The sequence below is a fragment of the Macaca thibetana genome, chromosome 20, assembly GCF_024542745.1.
Source record: "Macaca thibetana thibetana isolate TM-01 chromosome 20, ASM2454274v1, whole genome shotgun sequence".
NCBI lineage: Eukaryota > Metazoa > Chordata > Mammalia > Primates > Cercopithecidae > Macaca > Macaca thibetana.
Genome location: NC_065597.1, coordinates 62,464,354 through 62,487,459, shown reverse-complemented (window position 1 = coordinate 62,487,459; position 23,106 = coordinate 62,464,354).

Below are 23,106 nucleotides of genomic sequence, written 5' to 3'. Positions count from 1 at the left end.
TACTATGTTGGTTTTGGGAATAAAGACACAAACAGAGTCACACTTTCCTGAATTGGATCTTCTTGTTATTTTTCCCCATGGTGGGCATTCACCCATGCTTTTAGCCAAGATGAGCACACCGAGAATGAGAGGGTATACCATCGTTAAGACCTAGGAGGTTGGAAGCTGATTTCAAAACAGACCTTCTGCACTAGGGAGCGTATCTTGTTTTGCTGCCAATTAATTAGTGATGAGTTTGTCATGTTGCCTGTTATCCAGGATGATTAATCTGAGCCCTGAATCCAACTAAACCATTAAGGAAAGTTCACAGCAAGATAAGCTGTGAGTGACAATGTTACCCTTTACAAGAAGGGGAGATGACAGAATGAAACACAACCCCCTGCTTCCCCCTCGCTGGTTTTCAGGCTGTGGTGGTAAAATCCTTGGGCTCCTACTGTGATAAAGAGCTTGGGAAGGCATGAGTTAGAGTCACACAATCAGAGACTCTTAGAACTTAAAGGGGCCTTGGGGCTTTGCTTTTCCAACCTGCTCATCACACAGATGAAGGAATGGAGGATCAGAGAGTTCATTTTACTCACTTTTAAACACACAGCAAGTTGTTGACTGGGCCGGGACTAGAGCCCCATCATTTAGCACTTCTTGGGGTCTCTTTCCTACTCTATCACAGAGTTCTAAGCTCATAGCAGCTGTCCTGTTCTGCAGAAGAGAGTTGCAGTGTGCGGAACACACTATTTAAGGACCTGAGATCCAGGTTCTAGACTAGCCTCTGGCACCAAGTTGCTATATGAACTGTAGCTGACTGGCTGCTGTATGGGGTACTTTGCTTATTTCTATGTGACTTTTCATTCTTCATTGGGCTGGATCTGTTTCCTTATGTGGTGGTCTCAGAGGAGCATTTCAAGAGAGTGAAGGCAGACATCACAAGACCCTTTGAAATTTAGACTCCAAAACTTGCACAATATCACTTCCACCCTTTTTTATTGATCAAAGCAAGTTACTGAGACAACTCAAACCCCAGGTGAAGGGAAACAAACCTAAGCTCTTAGTAGGACAAGTGACAAAGTTACATTGCTATGGGTCTTATGAGATATAACTAATTTTTGCAGTAATCTTTGCAAACCACATCTTCCATATTTGGCAGTCTTGAAATGTACAGTCCCTACAGAAACAGCAAAATAACCCACTAACTTCATTACCCACACACTTTATATATTGCCTCTTTTTCATGTTTCCCATGAAGTGCTCCCAATTTTGTTTTTGTTTTTGTGTAAGGGAGGAATCTTATGAGAGAAATGAGCATGTGTATGTAAAGCATGTGATCATATATATGCATGCATGTATGTTCTAGTTCATATTTTAATTTGATATTTGAATTACTTACTTCCCAGAAAAGATGTCTTATGACACCAGAGAATATGTAACATCAAAAGAAAAAGCCCAAATTCAAAATAGATGCAAAGCTAATTTAAAAATAGAAGAGTAGAGCAATAAGATGGAGTCAGAAATAAGGCTTAAAAATGCGTACTCTTATATCATTAACACTTTTGATAGACAAACTGCAACCTTGACTCTGAATTGTGTAGGAGCCTTTATGAAGATCACAACACACGACTACTGCTAACAGATAGGGAGAAAGTAGTGGCTTTTTATCTCTTGGTCGCAGAGCCTCCTGTCAAGATTGCATTCCCTTTCTTTGGATTTCTTAACCTACTTATATCTGAGTCTATATATTTTTCCTCTTTTTTTGTAGCTTGAGTAGGATTCCTCATGATCAATGTCTTTTGCTTTAAAATGTAATCTTAAGGAAAAGCAGAGACCAAATGTGGAGACATCATGGCCCCCTTGGGTCTGTCCATGGTGCTGAACTAGGAAAAGACAAAGATGGACCAAGACCCTTGTTTCTAAGAGCGTCTTTGCTGTGACTGACAAGGGTCAATTACAATTCAAACTATGTGTGTGTTTGTCTTGACTGCTGCTTTTAAATCAGGCCACTCCTAACATAGTCTTTTTAAAATTATGCAGTTGGAATCCTGTAACGGAGGAGTTAGATATTCCTGTCCAGATTATCAAGAAAGGCTTGGGTTTCTCTCTTTGTTCCTACCTCACCTCTGTGTGCTCATTCCAAATCTAGTGGCAGATTTTCTAAGTATTTCTGTTTTTCATCCTTTTAATTATTTCTTAAATATTCAGTGTGTACTGATTCCTCTCTTCTTAGTAGCCTCCATCATGTAATCAAGCCAAAGTCCCCAAGATCCAGTCCTCATCCAAGAGCTGGTCATCAGGTTCCTACCAAATAGAATCAGCCTCTCAGATGAGAGGAAGAAATACAAAAAATAAGTCCATCTTCAATACAAGACAAGAGCAGGGAATGGATAAAGGACTCTGAGGCTGTCTTGTATATTGTGCCCTGAGAGGTTGTCTATAATCTTTTAAAACACTTTTTGAAAAAAAATTTGTCAAGGACCAACAGTTCTAAGACATCCAGTTGAAGGAGGACACTGCTTCCCTGATACCAGAAGTCATATTTTGGAAATAAAGTAAATATATTTGCTTGGTTTAGCAGAAAAACCAGTATTGATCTCCATTATAAAGAGAAAAAGTGCCTCTCTCCATCAAATGAGGATATTTTTTCAAGAACAAGATGAAGCCAACAATACTCAGGTTTCCCCTATGCAAACTGCTGTCTCTCTTGGCTACTGTGTTTACTGGAACAATCAGAGACAAACAGATTCTAAATAGCCTTCACGTATTACCCAGGATTAAAATGAGTACCCAGCTGTGGTAGACAAATTCGGAACAAGTTATTTCAGATAAAGGTCCTGTGATTGTTTTGAAACTATGTATTTGTTTATTTGACCCACAGCACACACTCACATACACACACACACTGTCTCTCACTTTTCCCTTGAAAAAATGAGAAGACCACGTTGGTTTGTTAACTGTTTTGAACTCCATGTTCTTTACTCCCTATGGCTAATCAACCACTAAGTCATGTTTATCATACCATCTGCAAAGCTCTTAAATAATGCAGTGGCAGAATCGTGCAGTGGTTGAGAGCCCAGACTCAGAATGTAGACATCCTGGGTTTGAATCTACCACTTGCAAGCTGGGCCACCTTAGGCAAGTTGCTCAGCCTAACTTGTAAAATGAAGGAAGTAGTAGAACCTATTTCACAAGATTGTTTATTAAATATATATAATGCAGTGGTACAGTTCCTGAGACAAAACAAGCACCTGGTAAGTGTTATTATTGGCAATGTTTCTGTTATTAAATCTCCTCACTTATTTCCTTTTACAGTCCAAGTTGAAGCCAACATTATATTCCACCTGGACACCTCCAGTAGCTTCGTAATGTTTTTCCATGGCTCTACCTCAATCCTCATTTGCATCCCTTCCATTCTGTCATTGCGCAGCCAGAATGAACACCTAAAGCAAAACAAAACAAAAACTCTAGTGGTTGTATGTGTGTCTAAGGATGTAGAAATGGCAAAAATTATGAGAGAATAAGCCATAGGAACTGAGAAGATTCATGAGGGGCATTGGGTTTTATCTTACTGTGTGTTGGAGTTTTGTTCTTGGTTGTACGAAGGGTTGGGAAACCCAGCTGACACTGGCTTATCCAACGCTCCAACCCTTAAATTGTTGACACCATTATATAAGTAAGCAAGCTACACAAGCAAGCCACACAATTCTTGCAGAGTTTCTGGTCATTTCTAACACAAATGGCATTGTCGCATATCCTAGAAACATTTGCAATATCCTGTTTGGTCATTGGACTATGCTAAGGGGTTTCATTGGCCAGTTTATCACCTACGGTTTGCTATGTAACAACCTACTCCAAAACTCAGTGGCTTAAGATAACATCTATTATTATATATCACATGACCATGGGTTCTCTGAGGATTGGCTGACCTAGGTTGGGTCCAGCACATCTCTGCTGGGTTTGTTAATATGTCTGCAAATCAGCTGGGACTGCATGTTGAATTTAGTTAGGCCACTGTAGCTGAAAAAGCCCTGCTTCGTGTATCATTCCTCTTCTTCCTGGACCAGCATATAGCCTGGGCTTTTCCTTCTTAATAGTGACGCAGAAAGTGCAAGACTTGTGGTAGAAACATGTGAAGCCTCTTAAGGCTTCAACTCAGATCCAACGCATCATCAATTCTGCTTCATTCCATGGCCCAAATCAAGTCACATAGCAAAATCAGGGGAAATAAATAATGTTCCACTTATTATGTGCACAGACTTCCTGGTGCCAGGAGATTTGCAGCTGTGGGATCTCCAAGGTGTTACACAAGGCACTGTTATCCTTGTGGGTTTACAAAGGGCCCACATTGGCAAATACTGTATCTTCGTTGGAGAGCAGGGGTCTCAAACTCAAATACTTACAGAGTTCAAGCAGCAAATACAATGAGTGAATTGAGTTGAGTGGGAAGCATAATTAAATGGAAATATAATTAAAAGGTTGTGTCCTATCTAGAGTGAGGGAGGATGACTATGATGAATGCAGGTCCAGTGTTAATAGCCAAGGTAGTGCAGTAACTGTTCTAATATTTACATATGGGAGGCACTGTTCTGAAACTACCACTTACATTAATTCATTCCCTTACAATATGCTTTTGGAGTAGGTGTCATTATGATTATTATCATTTTACAGATAACAAAACTGGGGAATAGAGAGGTTGGTACCTTGTCCTCAATCACAGAGGTGAGATTCTAAAACAGGGAATCTGGCTCCAGAGTTCATGCTCTTAACTGTGACACTGTATCTCCGAATATTTTTAAAATTAGAAACTCAGACTTTTGCATTGAACCATTCAAGTTTTACATTTAATAAATAAGTAAAATAGATAAAACACAAATTATTTTGCAGACAAAGGAAAATATATTTGGGCTGAATTTAACTGTGGACCTCTTATTTAGGACCAGTATCTGACCTAAAGAGTCGGTCTGTTTAGGAGGATTTTATCAGGCTGAATTCAGAGAAGCTGCTCAGTGGCTCCAGGCCTCCTACCCTTCTGGAAAAGTACTGAACACAACCAATGCTTCAAAAATCAATTCTCAAGATTTTGACAGTGTCTTCACAAAACTCTGGCCAGTTTTCCTGCCCTGGCATTGGCCCAGGGTATCAGGTAGGCACTGCCTGACATTGGCCAGTCCTTCAGAGGGCATTGGAAATCAGAACTGGGGCCCGGGAAGGAGACGGGCCTTGGTTTGCATATCAGGCTTGAAAGGCCAGCTGGGGTCTTTTCACCTCGGGGAGTTCACTTTCCCACAGAGGGCTAGGCACGTAAGAGATGTGACAGGTGCCAACCAGCTGTGATTTAATAATGTTGTGGAAAATTTGAGGGATGGAGAAAGAAAAATCCCTAAGGAGGCAAGAGGATGTGAAAACTAGTGATAAAACATTTATCACACAATGCGTTGGTCCTTTCTAGAGGACCAATGCATGAATTGTGCCAAAGAGAAAATTTGAAAAAACGAAGGAGCATTGATTCAGAGAGGACTTCAAAAAAATATATTTCTCTTAGAGTTTTTCCTTGAATTGCCCAAAGTCACAAGGCAAGTCCTCATGGTACAAGTACACCTTTTTTGAGCCTGTATCAGACTCTGTATATGGATTTTTCCATGCCTTTCTTGCAAATCTGAAAAGTGTCTCTTAATCCCAGTTCTTCCGTTAATCTCAATTGTCACTCTCATAGCCTACTTGTTGTTGTGGTTTCAGCAGTGATAACAGATAGATCTCTTTTTTTATTGAATGCAGTATTTTACTTCACTATCAACCCCACCTCTTCTTCTGTCAATTTGAAAGAAAAGACTTCCGCTTTTTTTTTTTTTTTTCTCTCTGCAACATTCCCCACCCTCCATTTTTTGGGCAGAAACAGATGCTGGGATTTCTGAAGGTGGGAAAATAAGTGGTTACATCCTCAAGTTATATTTTTTTAGCACTTTATGTAACAAATCCTGGCAATATTTACCCATTTGTATTATCTAGAGGGTTGTTATTTGCCGTGCCTGCTGTTTTTTGAACAGCATGCAGTGGGGGGAATAAAACAGATCCCTTCCTCACTGTGTCCAAGAATACTGGGAATATGGCTGAAAACGTTCTGTGTGGAAGGGCCACGTTCTGTCTGTGGATTGACATTTGCATTGCTAGTAACAAGGTATAACATGGGGCTTGAAAAAAATAAAAAGAACCGTTCGTGTACATTACAACATTGCAATATTATTTCCTTATTATAGATACTATACTTGTTCATTGCAGTTTGGGAAGCCGAGGCAAACAGATCACTTGAGATCAGGAGTTTGAGACCATCCTGGCCAACACGTAAAACCCCATCTCTACTAAAACTACAAAAATTAGCTGGGTGTGGTGGTGGGTGCCTGTATCCCAGCTACTTGGGAGGCTGAGGCAGGAGAATCACTTGAACCTGGGAAGTGGAGGTTGCAGTGAGCTGAGATCGTGACATTGCACTTCAGCCTAGATGACAAGAGGGAAACTCCGTCTCAAAAAAAAAAAAAAAAAAAAGAATGCTCGCTCATTGTAAAAATGTCTTAGAAAATACAGAAACAACAAAGAGAATAACCATTCATATTTCTTTCCATCATTGGTAACCTTAACTGTTTGATGAATGCTATCTCATGCACCCATTCAGAATTATACTGTAAGCAAATATCAATATCCCAATTTATGTTTTACTCTAGTGGCATCCCTATGGTATTAGAAACTTGAAATGCCTGCATAATGTCTCAGCACACTGATGTTCAATAGCATTTTAATCTATTCCCCTGTGGAATAGGCTATTTTCAACATTTTACTCCTATAAAGGCTACCTTGATGAATGATTTTGTTCATCATTCTTTTGTATTTCATATTATTACCTTAGGCTATTCCTATGGGTCATATGGTTGAACCCAAGGGAATGGATATTTTTAAGGCTGTTGATAATTTGGCCATATAATTTTTTAGGAAATTGAGACAAACTTAGATCATGGAGCCTTTGAGACCAGGTTGACATAAGCCTGTGGTTGAGGTTTCCTTTAGTCTTTGGGAAAAATATGAAACAGATGATGGGATAGAGAGTGCCTAGGGTCGAGACAGTCGCAGGTGGTGTCTCTAAAGTGGAAGATACCTGAGTGAGGTGAGAAGACAGCATGCATATATTTAGGGGGATTCCCAGCAAGAACGGAGCAGCGGATACAAAGTCCTGTAGGCAGAAAAGGATTTGACTTAGTGAAGGATAATGCAAAGAATGGTCTGATTGTTGGCATTGAGCTTCTTGACAGTCAGAGAAAGAAGAAGTTGAACTTCAGGTGATTCCTTCTCCAGGGACATAGTTATCAGTGCTTTCTTTCTTTTTCTTTTTTTTTTTTTCTTTCTTTTTTTGAGGTGGAGTTTTGCTCTTGTTGCCCAGGCTGGAGTGCAATAGCAAAATCTCGGCTCACTGCAACCTCTGCCTCCAAGGTTCAAGCAATTCTTCTGCCTCAGCCTGTCGAGTAGCTGCGATTAGAGTCATGCGCCACCATGCCAGGCTAATTTTGTATTTTTCGTAGAGACAGGGTTTCTCCATGTTGGTCAGGCTGGTCTCAAACTCCCAACCTCAGGTAATCCACCCGCCTTGGCCTCCCAAAGTACTGGGATTACAGGCTTGAGCTACTGTGCTCAGCTGCTGTAAGTGCTTTCTGAAACTCTTATCTTCCATGGACCTGCCAGGATGCAGGGAAATACATTCTGGTGACCAATTCAATCCATGGACACCTGCTGCTCTTGTTCAAATACAGAGATGCTCCCTTCATTATAGAAACTCATCAGCCTTCCTGGTCATAATTCTGATTTTCAGGTGATTCAGAAGTTCAGAGAGAATGTGGACTTTATGGAGCCTACTAAGCTGGAAGGAACTGATGATCAAACTCCTATAGGGAAAAGTCCCCTGGAAACTCTAATTTCCTACTAATAATTATTCATAATTCTACTAAATACCAATATCAATATTATTATCAATAATAAACATGATGATAACTCACATAATTAACAGATGATCACCCAGACATTGTGCTAAAAGCGTTATATGGATTATCTCATTTCAATCATCACAACAATCTTAAGAAGTAGGCAATAAATAGTATTATTCTCATTGTGTAGAGGAGGAAATCAGAGCTTAGAGTGCTTAAGTACTTTCCTCAGGATCACAAAGCTGGTAAGTGCTGGAGCTGGGATTTGAACCCACTTTTGTCTGACTCTAGGGCTTGAGCTTCTTCATCACCCTGCAGTGTTGCCTCCATGATTGTCTGGGCGTTTCAGGTCAGAGTTTGCCCTGTCAAAGCCATACTTCATCTGGCGAAACGCTGAAATGTGGCCCTTTGGAAGAGTTTATTCAGTTAACTAGGCCCTGAGGAAGGAGGGCTTGAAACCTCACTCTCACACATCCTGGCCCCCATGCTGAGATCTGGCCTAATTATGGCTTTCAGAGCCACCAAGGGGCTTGGTTAGTCAGAAGGGCACGTGCAGTTTCCCTTCTGCACACCACTGGGTTCTGCTCAAGGGCAGAGTGGGAAGTTCCCTGCATGGGGTGCCTGGAAGCCTTTTCCCAGACACACTTGGTTAAATGAGCAGTCTCCTTGGCTCTCCTCAGAGCTGCAAGAAGAAGGCAAAGACTGCCTTGTAAGGGACCTACAGAAGGATGTTCCCGACAGCAGCCAGTGACTTCCAGCTCATCCAGCAAATTCCAGCTGAAATATCCCTCTCCACTTATCTTAGCCACGGTTTCCAGAGACCAAAGTCACTCCTTAATACACTGAATATTACTTTATGGCTAAGGGTGTAAAACCCCATTTGCCAAACACTCGTTAGCGTTTCCCTTGTACAGGCAGTCATTGCTCTGGATGACCTTTCAGATCATCAGGATTTAGATGCTCATTCACTCTTCATAATCCAATGAAGTAGGTACAATTTCTGTTGCCTGTACCTACAATTTCTGATGCGGAAGCACAGAGACATTATGTAATTTGCTTAAAGTCACATAGCTGGCAGGCAGCAGAAGCGTTCACAGTCAAATCCTGGTGGCTCACACCTGTAATCCCAGCACTTTAGGAGGCTGAGGCAGGCGGATCACCTGAGGTCAGGAGTTTGACACCAGCCTGGGCAACATGGTGAAACCCTGTCTCTACTGAAAATACAAAAATTAGCCGGGCGTGGTAGCATATGCCTGTAATCCCAGCTGCTGGGGAGGCTGAGGCAGGAGAATTTCTTGAACTGAGAGGCGGAGGTTGCAGTGAGCAGAGATTGCACCACTGCACTTCAGCCTGGGCGACAGAGTGAGACTCTGTCAAAACAAACAAACAAAAAAACAAATAAACAAACAAAAAACGGACAACTGGCTCTAAAGTCCAAGCTCTTAACCATCCTATAGAAATGGGGATGAACAGACCTCTGCTCAAATCTTTGCCATGCCACTCCCTGCTACCTGTGCACGGGCACCTCTTTTAACTGCTCTGTGCCTCAGTTTTCTCATCTGCAAATGGCAGGTGCTGGTTGTACATACTCTATAGGGTGACTGTGAGGATTCAATGAGATAGTGCACGTGAAGTGCCAGGTAGGAGAGCGGTTGCCCAAAGGGATCTTGCCTTCCTTAGGCTTATGTTTTACTTCCACTTCCGTTCAACACCCCCTATTTCAGAGTAGCCCAGCTCTTTCCTTCCTCCAGGAAAAACAGACTAAAATTGCACCTTGATCCAAGCAAAAGAAAAGATGCGAGGTGATGGAGGCAGGAGGAGCAAAGCCTAGAAGTAGCAGGCTCTCGCTCACTTTCCCTTTCTTCTTCCCTCCCCAATACGCCTGTATTTCAAGATGTACTGACTTCCCAGACCCAATCCGCCCCCAGATTCCATTTCTGAGTGGGATACTATGATGTAACAAACTGCAAAGAGAAGCCAGCTCCCCTAGAATGAGAATCCATTTTGGGAGTTTCCCTGCAAATGTGACCCTGCTTCTCCTCCTTCCTAGCCCAAAACTAGCTCATCCAAGTGGGCCCTCCAGGAGAAAAGTCAGAGAGGTGCATATTTACCTGCATTTCCCTCGACCTCCTCTGTGATCTGGTCTGCCCCGTGAGCAAAATGTGGAGTCAGATTACTCAAAGTCTCATTTATTGATTGGGAATTGGAGCCCCTTTATGACAGAACTGGGCCATTACTGAAGAACTGAGCTGCAATGAAAGAATTTAATTTCGAGAACGAGTCAATTCAATTGAATCCTGAGAATCATTCTGATGTACTCCCAGGGGATTCTATTTGGAATCAATAAATGTGCCTGTGTCACTGACTCTTGTCTCCACTCTCTCCCCTGCTGGCCCCGAGCCAGGGAGAAACCTTCAAGGAGACCAGATTTCGTTTCAGAGAAATGTGGGTTCCGCCAAGTGCAGAAAATGGAGCACTTATTGGCTCTGTGATAAAATCTCCCCTCCCTCTCCTCCCCTCCCCTCCCCTCTTCTCTCCTCTTCTCTCCTCTCCTCTCCCCTTTCTTGGTCTCTCCTCTCTCTTCCTCTCCCAACTCCTCCTTCTTCTTTCTTTCTGTTACTCTTTCTTTCTCTTCTCTCTTTCACTCTCCTGTGACTCTTTTCTTTCTTTGTCAACACTGACTGACTCCTCCTCTTTTCTACTCTTTTATCACCAATTTGTCTTTCCTTTCTTTCAAAAATGCTGATTCACCCTTCCCTAAAAACTCTGCAGTCTGTACAAAGAGTCTGCCCAGAGTTCTTCGTGGAAGTGCCTTAGAGAATTTGTGGTGTCAACCATCTCACCAGAGCCTGGATGACTTTGAGGTTGGGTCTGCTAAGGTCAGACAGGTAGAAATGCCCCCAGAGGAGAAAGGGTTGGAAAGCAGACTAGATTCACACTGAGACATCCTATGGTGATGGTTTGCACTTCTCACAACTTTAATGTGCAGAAGAACCACTTGGGGAGACTTGTTAAAAATGTAGTTTCTGGTTCACTGTGTCTTGCCTAGGGCACGAGATTCTGCATTTCGAATAGGCCCCTACATAATGCTGCTATTGTTGGCCTCAACACTTGGAATACAGTGAGGTCGAATGTACTGTCACCCAAAGTATAAGTCATGTGCAGCTGCTGGTGCACAAAAAGACATTTGGTGACGCACAGGTAAAGATTTTTAAACTTCTAATAGTTCTGTGTTAATTTTTATGAGTAGCAGAAAATTATAACTAAGCACCTGTGGTTTTATAGATAATATTGCTTGAGAGGAGTTTGAAAGGGTATTTAATTTCCTAACTGAGTTGACTTAAATAAAATTATTAAGGCATTGGTAGTATGAAGTATGTGGGCGTAACGATTCTGTGAATGCAATGAGTGAATGAATAAACTCGGGAGGAGAGGAGGCACAGAGAAGCAAGGAGCATGGGCTTTGGAATGAGGCCAAGATTTGGGCTCAAATCCTGATTCTGCCAAACTTATTCTCTTTGAACTTCACTTTTCTCAGTGTCACATGAGGTTAATGTTGTCTACCTCGCAGACTTCTTGTGAAGAGGAGAAAGATAGTTTGTGGTACATGCCTGGTGCAAGATGGGGACTGAGATAATGGAGATAAGGGTAGCAATTTTACTATTGCAGAGAGAATGGTGGGCCCAGAGTGAGGGGTACACACTGATTTTAAAGGACACGGGGCAGAGACGGAAGGCTGTGGACAATGGGGTAGTATGATCTGCACTGGTCATTTCTTCCCTCATCACGTTATAGGACATAGATCCTTGTTTCTCGGTCCAGTTCGGTCATGGTTGTTAAAGGGAAACCTGGAAAGCCAGAAAACTATTCATACAACCTCTTGTTTGCGCCCCACAGAACTTGTATGCACAGGCAGGAAATTAACCTCATTTTTAGATAGTAAAGAAAGCCCATAGCTTGTGTATATGGTGCCTGTGACTGCATGAGTTCTATATTAGAAAGGTGGACAGAGCCCCAAAGCCTCCCCTATAAATAGTTCTAAAACTGAACCCGAGGAGATCAGCTTTACTAACTCTGAAAGGCAAGTGATACCAGCAGCCTGATGCCCCAGGAGGAATAAATGGAGCCCCTCTGGCCTTAGTTCTTTGCCGTCAGGCCCTTGGTTGCAACGGGACTGAGCTACCTCCCTGTGCATGATATGACCATGGGATCCAGACTCTCTCCATGAATTAAACCCAGAGGTCCCCAGAAGGAGATCCCAGCTGTGCCACTCCTGCTTCATTTTCTTGGCATCTCACATGGAGCCACACTCTGTTCTATCCCCCAGGAATGGCCATGGCCCACTTCCATCTAGATAATCTCACCTCCTCCAGGTAGTCTTCCCTCATGTGAGTACAACTGATATAGTTTGGCTCTGTGTCCCCACCCAAATCTCATCCTGAATTGTAATCCCATAATCCCCATGTGTCGAGGGAGGGACCTGGTGCGAGGTCATTGGATCGTGGGGGTGGTTTCCTTCACGCCGTTCTCATGATCGTGAGTGAGTTCTCACGATGTCTAATTGTTTTATAAGGAGCTCTTCCCCCTTTACACGTTCTCTCTCACCTGTTGCCATGTAAGACGTGTTTGCTTCCACTTCCACCATAATTATAAGTTTCCTGAGGCCTCCCCAAACTTGCAGAACTGTGAGTCAATCAAACTTCTTTCCTTTATAAAGCACCCAGTCTCGGGTGTTCCTTTATAGCAGCATGAAAACAGACTAATACAATGACCCAGTGAAAAAGGCAAAAACTTTTTTTTTTGCCCAAGAAGCCTAGATTTAAAGCATTTGTGTTATTTTCTCCATCTGTAAAAAGGGAATACAAGGCAGCTCCTCAAAAAGTCAAACATAAAGAATTTGGAATAACTCTACTTCTAAGTATATACCCCAAAGAATGGAAAACAGATACTGAAAAAAATACATGTGCCTGTATGTTCATAACAGCTGTATGGTGACATGGGCAAAAGGAGGAAACAGCCCACATCAGTGGGTAAATGGATGATTAAATGGATAAACAAATTGTGTAATATAAGATATTATTGATATATTGCTCAGCCATAAAAAGGACTGTAATACCAGAATATGCTCCAATGTGGATGAACCTTGACAACACTACATGAAAATATTAAATGAAAGAAGTCAGACACAAAAGGTCACATATTGTACAATTCCATTTATGAAAAACATCCAGAATAGGTAAACCTATAGACACAGACCAAAGAATGGTTTTTGCCATGGTATGGAGGGGAGAGAAGAATGGAGAATACCTGCTTAAAGGGTGCAGGGTTCCCTTTTAGGATGATGAAAATGTTTTAGAACTATACAGAGGTGGTGGCTGTACAGCACTGTAAATGCTCTAAATGCCACCGAATCGTTCACTTCAAAGTGGTTGAGTTTGCTATGTGCATTTTACCAAAGTTTTACCAATTTTTTTTTAAGAGGAATAGGAATAATTACTCTCAATATGACTGAGTGAGAATGGTAAGATTGGGCAGAATTCCAAACGCACACTGTGGCTTAACACTTGTCGCTCAATAAATGCATTTCCCTTCCTCTTCCCAGAGTTAATCTTTTCACAGACTGCAAGAATTATATTCCTGGTGTCCCTTAGCAGAGTTGAATTGTCCTTGATTTTTAAAGGGCGATATTAATTGCTTAGGGAAACCAATTGGGAATTAAAAAAAAAAATAAAGCAGGAAATGTACAAAAGGTACCATTTCCAAGCCTGGTTTCTGTCTAAACTACAGCTTTTTTATTTACTTCTAGGATCTTATTCTCAGTCCATTTCTCCAACCTCTGTCTTGGGGCTTCCCATTTGTGCACCAATGGGCTGTTCTCCTCCATGGTTTTTCAATTTCTAGTGCCAGGCCAGATTTGTGTGAATGAAGTCTTACACCACCTTCATTACACAGAAGTTGCCTTTTATTTTATTTTTGAGACGGGGTCTTACTCTGTTACCTAGGCTGCTGTGTAGTAGCATGATCATGGCTCACCGCAGCCTCAATCTCCCCAGGCTCAGGTGAACCTCCCACCTCAGCCTCCCAAGTATCTGTGACTACAGACTCGCATCACCATGCACGGCTAATTTTTGTATTTTTTGTAGAGAAGGTTTTGCCATGTTGCTTAAGCTGGTCTTGAACTCCTGGGTTCAAGCAATCTGCCTGCCTTGGCCTCCCAAAGTGTTGAGATTACAGGTGTGAGCCACTGTGCTTGGCCAGAAGCTGCCTTTTAGACATCTTGGCCTCCTTGGACAAAATGACAGCAATGATAAAATATTGCTATCATTTATTGTGAATTTGTGTTGTTTTGAGGTCTAAGAGTGCTTACGTGTGTTTTTAATTCCCACAACAATCTTATGAGGTGAGTTCTATTATTAGCCTTATCTCACAGATGGAAAACTGATTCCTTAGTGAGGTTAAGCAACACACCCATAGAGCTGAAATACAAAATAAGTGAATGAATGGACTGAGTTAAGTGAAGGACTGCCATTCATTGGTTTCCAGAGGGCAGAGGTGTCAGCTCCTATTTTCTTTTTTTTTTTTTTTTTTTTTTTTTTTTTGAGGCGGAGTCTCGCTCTGTCGCCCAGGCCGGAGTGCAGTGGCCGGATCTCGGCTCACTGCAAGCTCCGCCTCCTGGATTTACGCCATTCTCCTGCCTCAGCCTCCCGAGTAGCTGGGACTACAGGTGCCCGCCACCTCACCCGGCTAGTTTTTTGTATTTTTTAGTAGAGTCGGGGTTTCACTGTGGTCTCGATCTCCTGACCTTGTGATCCGCCCGCCTCGGCCTCCCAAAGTGCTGGGATTACACCAGCTCCTATTTTCTATGAGGGGCACACAGCACGAGGAACTGAAGGTGGCTCTTAGACAAGGCAGGTGAAGGACACGCATTGCTGGAGTTGTTCTGTAGACAAAGTCAAGGTAATTACGCTAGGCTGCTCCTAAAATTCAGGTTGAATATCTCTTATCCAAAATGCTTTGGAGTAGAGGTGTTTTCAATTTTGGATTGTTTTGGATTTTGGAATATTTGCATATACATAATGAGATATCTCGGGGATGGGACCTACGCTTGAACACAAAGTTCATTTGTTTCATATACACCTAGTACAGGTAAGCTAAAGATAATTTCATTTCCCTGCTGGGGACGCTGAATATGTTGTGTGCCTGAGTTTTTACTGCAATCCATCACATGAAGCCAGGTGTGGAGTGTTCCACTTGTGTTGTGATGTCAGCTCTCAGAAAGTTTTAAATTTTGGAGCATTTCAAATTTTGGATCTTTGGATTAGTGATGCTGAATTTTCCAGTGATCTCTGACTCCAAGTATTCAGGCCCTTGGGCTAGCCTAGGAATGTGCTTTTAATAAATATAGTGCAGCAAAACTGATGGAATAATGTGCCTTCTGAGAATGGGCTACAAAGACTCTGGTTTCTATCCTGTCTTCCTCGGTCTCTCTCATTCTCCCTTGCTTGCTCTGCTGGAGTCCAGCTGCACTGTTGTAAGCTGCCCAGGGGGGAAGTCCACGTGGTAAGAAACTGGTGATTCCAGCCAGTCAGAAACTGTTCTGCCCTGCCAGCTGCCACATGCATTAACCTGGAAGTGGATTGTCCTCCATTTGAACCTAGAGATGAAGACCACAGCCTTGTGAGGGACCCGGACTCAAATAACCCAACTAGATCACTTTGATCCCTGACCCACAGAAAATGTGAGATAATGCAGGGACTATTAAAGCAAGTCCCTATGGTAGCCCAAAGAGGTGATTACACAAGTTTGGTTTGAGCTATTACATTTTGGGATAATTATTAAACAGAAATAGATAATCAGTACAGTAATATTTCAAATCATACATAGCCTTTGCTAGACCCTTTCTAGAGACAGGGGAGATTGAGAGGAATGGGAAGACACAGTCCCTGCCCTCCAGAAACTTATGGGCTAGTAGGATGGAAAGATAATCACTTAAAGTGAGAGTCTAGAAGTGTGTGCAAGGTACAGAGGTGGCAGAGGAGATTCAGCATTCACGAAGGATTCCAGGGCTTTGAAGTAGGAGTAGGAGTTCATAAGAAAATGCTGCAAATAATATATTTTTTGAATGAATGAATACTCTGGAATGGCAAGAGATGGGAAGCAAGACCAATTGAGATACAGGACACGGGGTTATCATAATTTGGCAACCAATCTGCAGGGAGGGAGGGGTGGAGACAGGAAAGAGTCACGGATGACTGGATTCTTTTGTAGTTGTTCGGTTAAACAAGTGGTGGTTGTGCCATCAGCTAAGATAAAGATCACAAGAAGTAGACTGCAAAGAGCAGTAAGCCTTTGGAACAGATCTCAGTCACGTGCCATACTGCTCTTCTTTAGCTTTCTTTGATCACTATTTGATATGAGAGAGAGAGAGAGAGAGAGCGAGCAAGAGAGAATATTAGTTATCATTGTGCAACAAAACTTAATGATAGCATTCTGAGAATGGCTTCACTGCTCAGGGTCTCTCTGAAGTTGCCATCAAGATATTGGTCAGGGCTGCAGTCAACTAAAGGCTTGACTGGGGCTGGAGGATCCTCATCCAAGATGATTCACGTGGCTGTTGGCTGAAAGTCTCAGTTTCTCTCCATCAGGCTGCATCTTCCAGGGAGCTAACATCTTTTAGGGCAAGACATTAATCCAAGAGCAAGAGAGTAACCAGGAAGCTGCAAGATATTTTATAACCTAGACTCCTAAGTCATACGCTGTCACTTCTGCTTTATCCTATCCCTTAGAATTAAGAGATGTAAAAAATTTGTGACCATATCTTAACATACATACCCATACACATGTATGTATGTGTGTATATATACACATTATGTGTGTGTGCGTGCTTAGACTGATGCCCAGCTCATAGTAGATGCTCAATGAATATTTATGAATGAAATGTTTACACTGCATGCAGAAGTTTTGTTCTATTTTGTTTAAAATATTACAAACGTGGTTCTATGGTATTGAGAAATAAAAATATCATAGGCTTTGCATAGACTCAGTTTGGCTTGAGTTTGAATACCAGGTCCATCTCTACAAACTTAGATGAGTCGTTTAACTGTTCCAAAGCCCAGTTTCAGTATCTATCAAATGAGAATAATAGACTTACATATCCCAGAGTTGTTATAAGGACTAGATCATCTAGTATATGCACAGGACTTAAGCCACTGCCTGGCGCATGGCAATCATTATTTAAATGTCATTTATTTTTCATATCGTGCATTCCAGAATGGTGTGGCCTTTCATGTTCTTCCCCTGTATTTTCTGCTGCTATTTCCTCCTGGCTTGTGGTTAGGGTTTTAAGGATTCAGACATCCAGGGATGAGCTTTCACAGGGACCTCACGGTGTGAAAGGGGATATGCTTTCTGTTCTAGTAAAAGCATAGGGTTGCTTCCTGTTCTGTATTTGCTGTAGGAGTTCAGGAAGCACAGGGCTGATGCCAACCATTATGCTGACTGTAGACATGATTAATTGGTTGTCTATTCCAGGAATTAACACTTCTTCCCACAAATACCTGATTACAATGACTAATTAGACAAAAGTTCTTCCCAAAGCCTGTTTGAATTACAGCTCTAATGTAATGAACCTTATTCAATGCAGATATGGTTATTTTTTCCATTCTTTCTCCTTATAATAAGAATCAATAAGTTGTTTAGATGTGTTTAATAGAGAGGAAATGAACAAAAAGTAGGTTTTGCTCCTTTATGAAAGTAACTTTTAAACTTTTTATCTTTAGAAAGGACCATCTTTTTCATCTACCCAATGAGTGGGATTTTTCAGGAAAATTTAGATGGGTTCATTTCCATGATTAGGTGAGGATGATTAGTGGTCCTTCCAACAATTAGTGTTGGATTTCACTGTTACCAAAATGAACTTGTGTTCACAAATCTCACCACATGTATTCTGAGTGCCATATGTCACAGACTAGGGAAAACGTGTTTTCTGTTCTTGCCTCATGCCACATCTAATGCTCTTATTTCTCTTGCTCTTTTATGGCATTGAAAGTACATCTGGAATGCTGTGATCCTCTCAGAAAATAATTATTTTGAGGCACCACATGAATAATAGGACAGTAAGAAAAGAGAATCCAATGTTCTGGGGCTTTCTAACACACACTACATCATTGTAGGCACTTTTTTTTTTAATGTTCATCAAAATATTCTTTGTTCCAGGCTCATCCCCTTGGAAAGAAGCTTGTCTGGTGTGTATGAGTGACAGTGTGGATGAAAAGCACCATATAAATTTCAAATGGCATTGTTAGTTGAAGTGGAATGGTAAGACAAGAGACTGGCACCCATGGTAGTGGCCTCTAGTCTTTCTCTATCTGTCATAACCATGGCACCGAGGGTCCTGAGGTTGCATTATTCAAGGTAGATTATTTAGGCAGGAAAATTAATGGAGACAATGTTGGCCATAGAATGTCCCCAAGAGCATAGGTCTCAGACAAATATTCTGGACCAAAGAGACCGTAAGTATCCCAATGACAGTAACCTTCAAATTTCCTCCCTCCAATTCTATCCCACTCCCACCATAACTCTTAGCATCTCCATGTTCGTGATGGGGGACAAGGTGTGTGTGCAGAGATGAAAGAAGGCTCGACACAAGAGATAACTTACAGCCGTGAATTTATGTGGTTGTCATCCATCGATTCAATAAAGATTGAACATTTAATATCATAGGAACAGAAAAATTCCACCACAATCCCCTTAGGGTTCCAACTGGGTCTGATAATGAAATCGACATAAGATAGGTTAACAGGGTAAAAGCATAAAATAAATTTTATGTGGCACAGGAGCCTCCATAAAGAAATGGCGACCTCAATAAACAGTTAGAATCAGTTATTTATGTACTGGGTTGGACAAAGAATAATTACTTGTGAAGAAACAACTACATTATGTGGGGAGGCTTAAAAGATAATTATTTATTATCTTTTAAAAGACTTATATAAGATTTAAAATATAAATATTATTTAAATGACTCTCTGACAAGGTATATACAGTATTCTCTCGGTCTCTGTTGCCTTTCCTTCCAGCATAGGAAGAGTGTCTTTAACATGGGAATTTATCATCTGCTTTAAAGAAACAGCATAAAGGTCAATGTGGTCTTCTTGCACCTGCTGTTTTCTCAAGTGCCTTTAACTTAATAAATAGTTAATGCACTGGGAGGGGGTTGGGGGTAATGTTGGGGATAGGGAGGGCATCAGGAAGAATAACTAATGGATGCTGGGCTTAATACCTAGGTGATGAGTTGATCTGTGCAGCAAACCACCATAGCACACGTTTACCTGTGTAGCAAGTCTGCACATCTTGCACATGTACCCTGGAACTTAAAATGAAAGTTGAGGCCAGGTGCAGTGACTCACGCCTGTAATCCCACCACTTTGGGAGGCTGAGGCAGGCAGAACACCCAAGGTCAGAAGTCTGAGACCAGCCTGGCTAACATGGTGAAACCCCGTCTCTACTAAAAATACAAAAATCAGCTGGATGTGGAGACACACACCTGTAATCCCAGCTACTTGGGAGGCTGAGGCACGACAATCACTTGAACCCAGGAGGTGGAGGTTGCAGTGAGCCGAGATCATGCCACTGTATTCCAGCCTGGGTGACAGAGGGAGACTCAGTCTCAAAAAAAAAAAAAAAAAAAAAAAAAAAAAAAAAAAAGTTGAAGAAAAAATAGTTAACATGCCAGAGTGATATATTTTTAACTCTTTTATGATTTATGAGGTACTGTTCTCAGTGCTTAGAAAGCTAAGATTCTAGATAATAGGTGATGACCACACTCTTGGGAACACTAGACCAAACCTAAAACAACAAACAACAAAAAACTCCAAACAATATCCAAGTTCTGTATTTTATTTATCTATTTATTTATTTATTTATTTATTTTGAGACAGAGTCTCAATCTTGTTGTCCAGGCTGGAGTACAATGGCACGATCTCGGCTGACTGCAACCTCTGCCTCCCGAGTTCAAGAGATTCTCCTGTCTCAGCCCTCCGAGTAGCTGGGATTACAGATGCACGCCACCATGCCCAGCTAATTTTTATATTTTTAGTAGAGATGGGGTTTCACCATGTTGGCCAGGCTGGTCTTGAACTCCTGACCTCAGGTGATCCATCTACCTCGACCTCCCAAAATGCTGGAATTACAGGCATGAGCTACTGCTCCCGGCTCATTCTGTATTTTAAATGCCAAATCAAGAGAAAACAAATTCTTAAGCTTTTCCACTCAACTCGTATTACAGTTATAACTGAATTCAAGGACTGGAGGTGGGCTTTTAAAAAGCTGTTTTTTTTTTTTTCTACTATGAAACATTTAGGACATAAAAAATGTTTAAAGAACAGTTTAGTGAACATCCAGATATTTATCACATAGTTTAAGAAATAAACCCCATGAATTCAGTTGAAGGTCTTTTTGTGTTCCTCCTCTGCCTTATCCCACTCTCTCAACCTACAGAATTACTATCTTGATTTTTACATTATCATTCCTAGAGGTGTGATTATTTAATAGGGGCATTCTAAGTCAATAAGGTTGGGATGAAATAAAAGCCATCATGTTGAATCATGTGTTTCCTGAAATCCTGTATCTTGAAGGACTTTTAGCAAAAAATTAGAAATGTGAATGTTTGATGTAACTTCTCCACTGTATTATAATTAATGGCATTGATTTTATGCTTTTGTTTGTTTGTTTGTTTTCTTGTTTTTTGGTTTGTTTGTTTGTTTTGTTTTGTTTTGTTTGAGACGGGGTCTTGCTCTGTCACCAGGCTGGAGTGCAGTGGCACGATCTTGGCTCACTGCAACCTCTGCCTGCCGGGTCCAAGCGATTCTCCTGCCTCAGCCTCCCAGGCAGCTGGGACTACAGGGACCTGCCACCACACCCAGCTAATTTTTGTAATTTTAGTAGAGACGGGGTTTCATCATGTTGGCCAGGATGGTCTCAATCTCTTGACCTCATGATCTGCCCACCTCGGCCTCCCAAAGCGCTGGTATTACAGGCATGAGCCACTGTGCCCAGCCTGATTTTATGCTTTAACATTCACATCTTCTACTGAAGGACTATCTTCTAAGGGTGCTTTCAAGTTGTAAGCAGGAGTCCATGTAAAACCCAAGAGTGAGAACGCAGAAAGGGATTGCAGGGCCTAGAAGATACTCTCTCTCTCGTCTCTGCTTCTCTGTGTGTCTGCCTGATTCCTCTTGCTCTTCATGCAAGATTTCTCCAAAACAAAGCCATTCATAAGGCTACCAGATTTAGCAAACACTTTATAGATACATATATATTTTATATATTGTGTATCTCATTTATGTGTGCTTGTTGCTTGATTACATTTAAATTTCCAATAAAGAATAAAGATTTTTCATCCTATGCAATAATTGGATGTATTTACACTAAAAATGTTTCATTGTTTATTAGAAATATGGATTTAAATGAGAATTCAATATTTTTTGCTGCCAACCCTAAATCACTTTTACAAATACACGTCTCAAGCCCAGCCCCATGTAGAGACTCGTTTTCTCTTCCTTTTAACTCCTGGGAGGGAGAAGACTCTGATTGGTCCAGCCTTGATGGGTTTCAAGTAGCTTGGGCTGAGTCATGCTGATTACACAAAGCTGCTAGAAGACTACCTTTGTGGATTAAGGCAGCAACTGCAGAGGGTGATTGTGAGCTGGGAAGACATACAATGTCCACTCCAGGTCCAGCCTTGATGGGTTTCAAGTAGCTTGGGCTGAGTCATGCTAATTACACAAAGCTGCTAGAAGACTACCTTTGTGGATTAAGGCAGCAACTGCAGAGGGTGATTGTGAGCTGGGAAGACATACAATGTCCACTCCAGACTATCTGTATTTACTTCACTTCCAAATAAGTAGAGATTGTTCTCGTTGGTTCCATCTCTCATTTGTCTTAGGAGGCAGTGTTATGTGGCAGGTAGGAACACAGACCCTGAATTTCCACTTCCAAGTGTGATTCCTTCCTCTACTACTTACCAGAGTTATGATTTTGTGCAAGTCAACTTCCTTATACGTAAAAAATGAGATAGATAATAATAGTAACTACTTTATAGGATTGCTGTGAAAATTAAATGAATTAAAATACATAAAGCACTTAGAACCCTGCCTGTAACATATTAAAATTATATGACAGTTTATTATTTTGCTCCTGAGATAAGTGTATGCCCAGCGTCTTTCAGGAAGGATATCCAGGAAGAGAGGTAAAGGACAATCTAACTGACTTACTTGGTTTTTAAAACGGGTGTATACCAACTTTAGGCTTATTCTTCAAAGTCTTTTAGCCCAGAAGTCTACTAATATTTCTGTAAAGGGTCAGATAGCAAGTATTTTAGGCTTCATGGGTCCTATGGTGTTTGCACAATGCCCCAAGGGTGCTGCTGTAGCACGAAAGCAGGCATGGAAAATTTATAAGCAAATGCGTGTGTTCTTGTTTCAATAAAACTTTATTTACAAAAACAGGCAGTGGGCCAGATTTGGCCCATGGACAGTAGTTTGTTAACTGTTCCTGTAACCCTTCTGGCATCACTCTTTTTCCCACTTTTTAAAGAATCAATTGAAACTAATATAAACGATTCCTCCTGTCCCCCCCTCAGTCGTGAATTTCACAGACATTGAATGACGACTGTCTTGAACACTTGCGGAAAACTAGTTTTACAATATGCTAAGAGCCTTAAAACTGTACAGACCATTTATTAGTTTGACAAATATTGATTCAGAATCCATGATATATTAAGCACCCTTCAGGCCACTATTGGGCATCCCTTCCAAAGAAATCACCAGAGAAGCAGATACAGACAAGGAAAATCAAATATATTTATCAAAATGTAATTTACAATAGCAAATAATTTTTTATAGCTTCTTAAAACACAACCTAAATTTATCATGTTTAGGTAAATTCTGGTACAATCATAATATAGAATATTATGCTCTCATTAAGAGATTCCCATTCTTCACAATAATGTGGATTTTTTTTTTTTTTTTTTTTTAACTAGTTTTCAAGTTTTAGGATCAACTTCTAGAGAAAGCACTAATGTTTCAATTATGGACTAAAGAGAGAATATAAAAATTAGCAAAACCGACTAAAAGAAAAATGATAGCCAACAGTAGTTGAG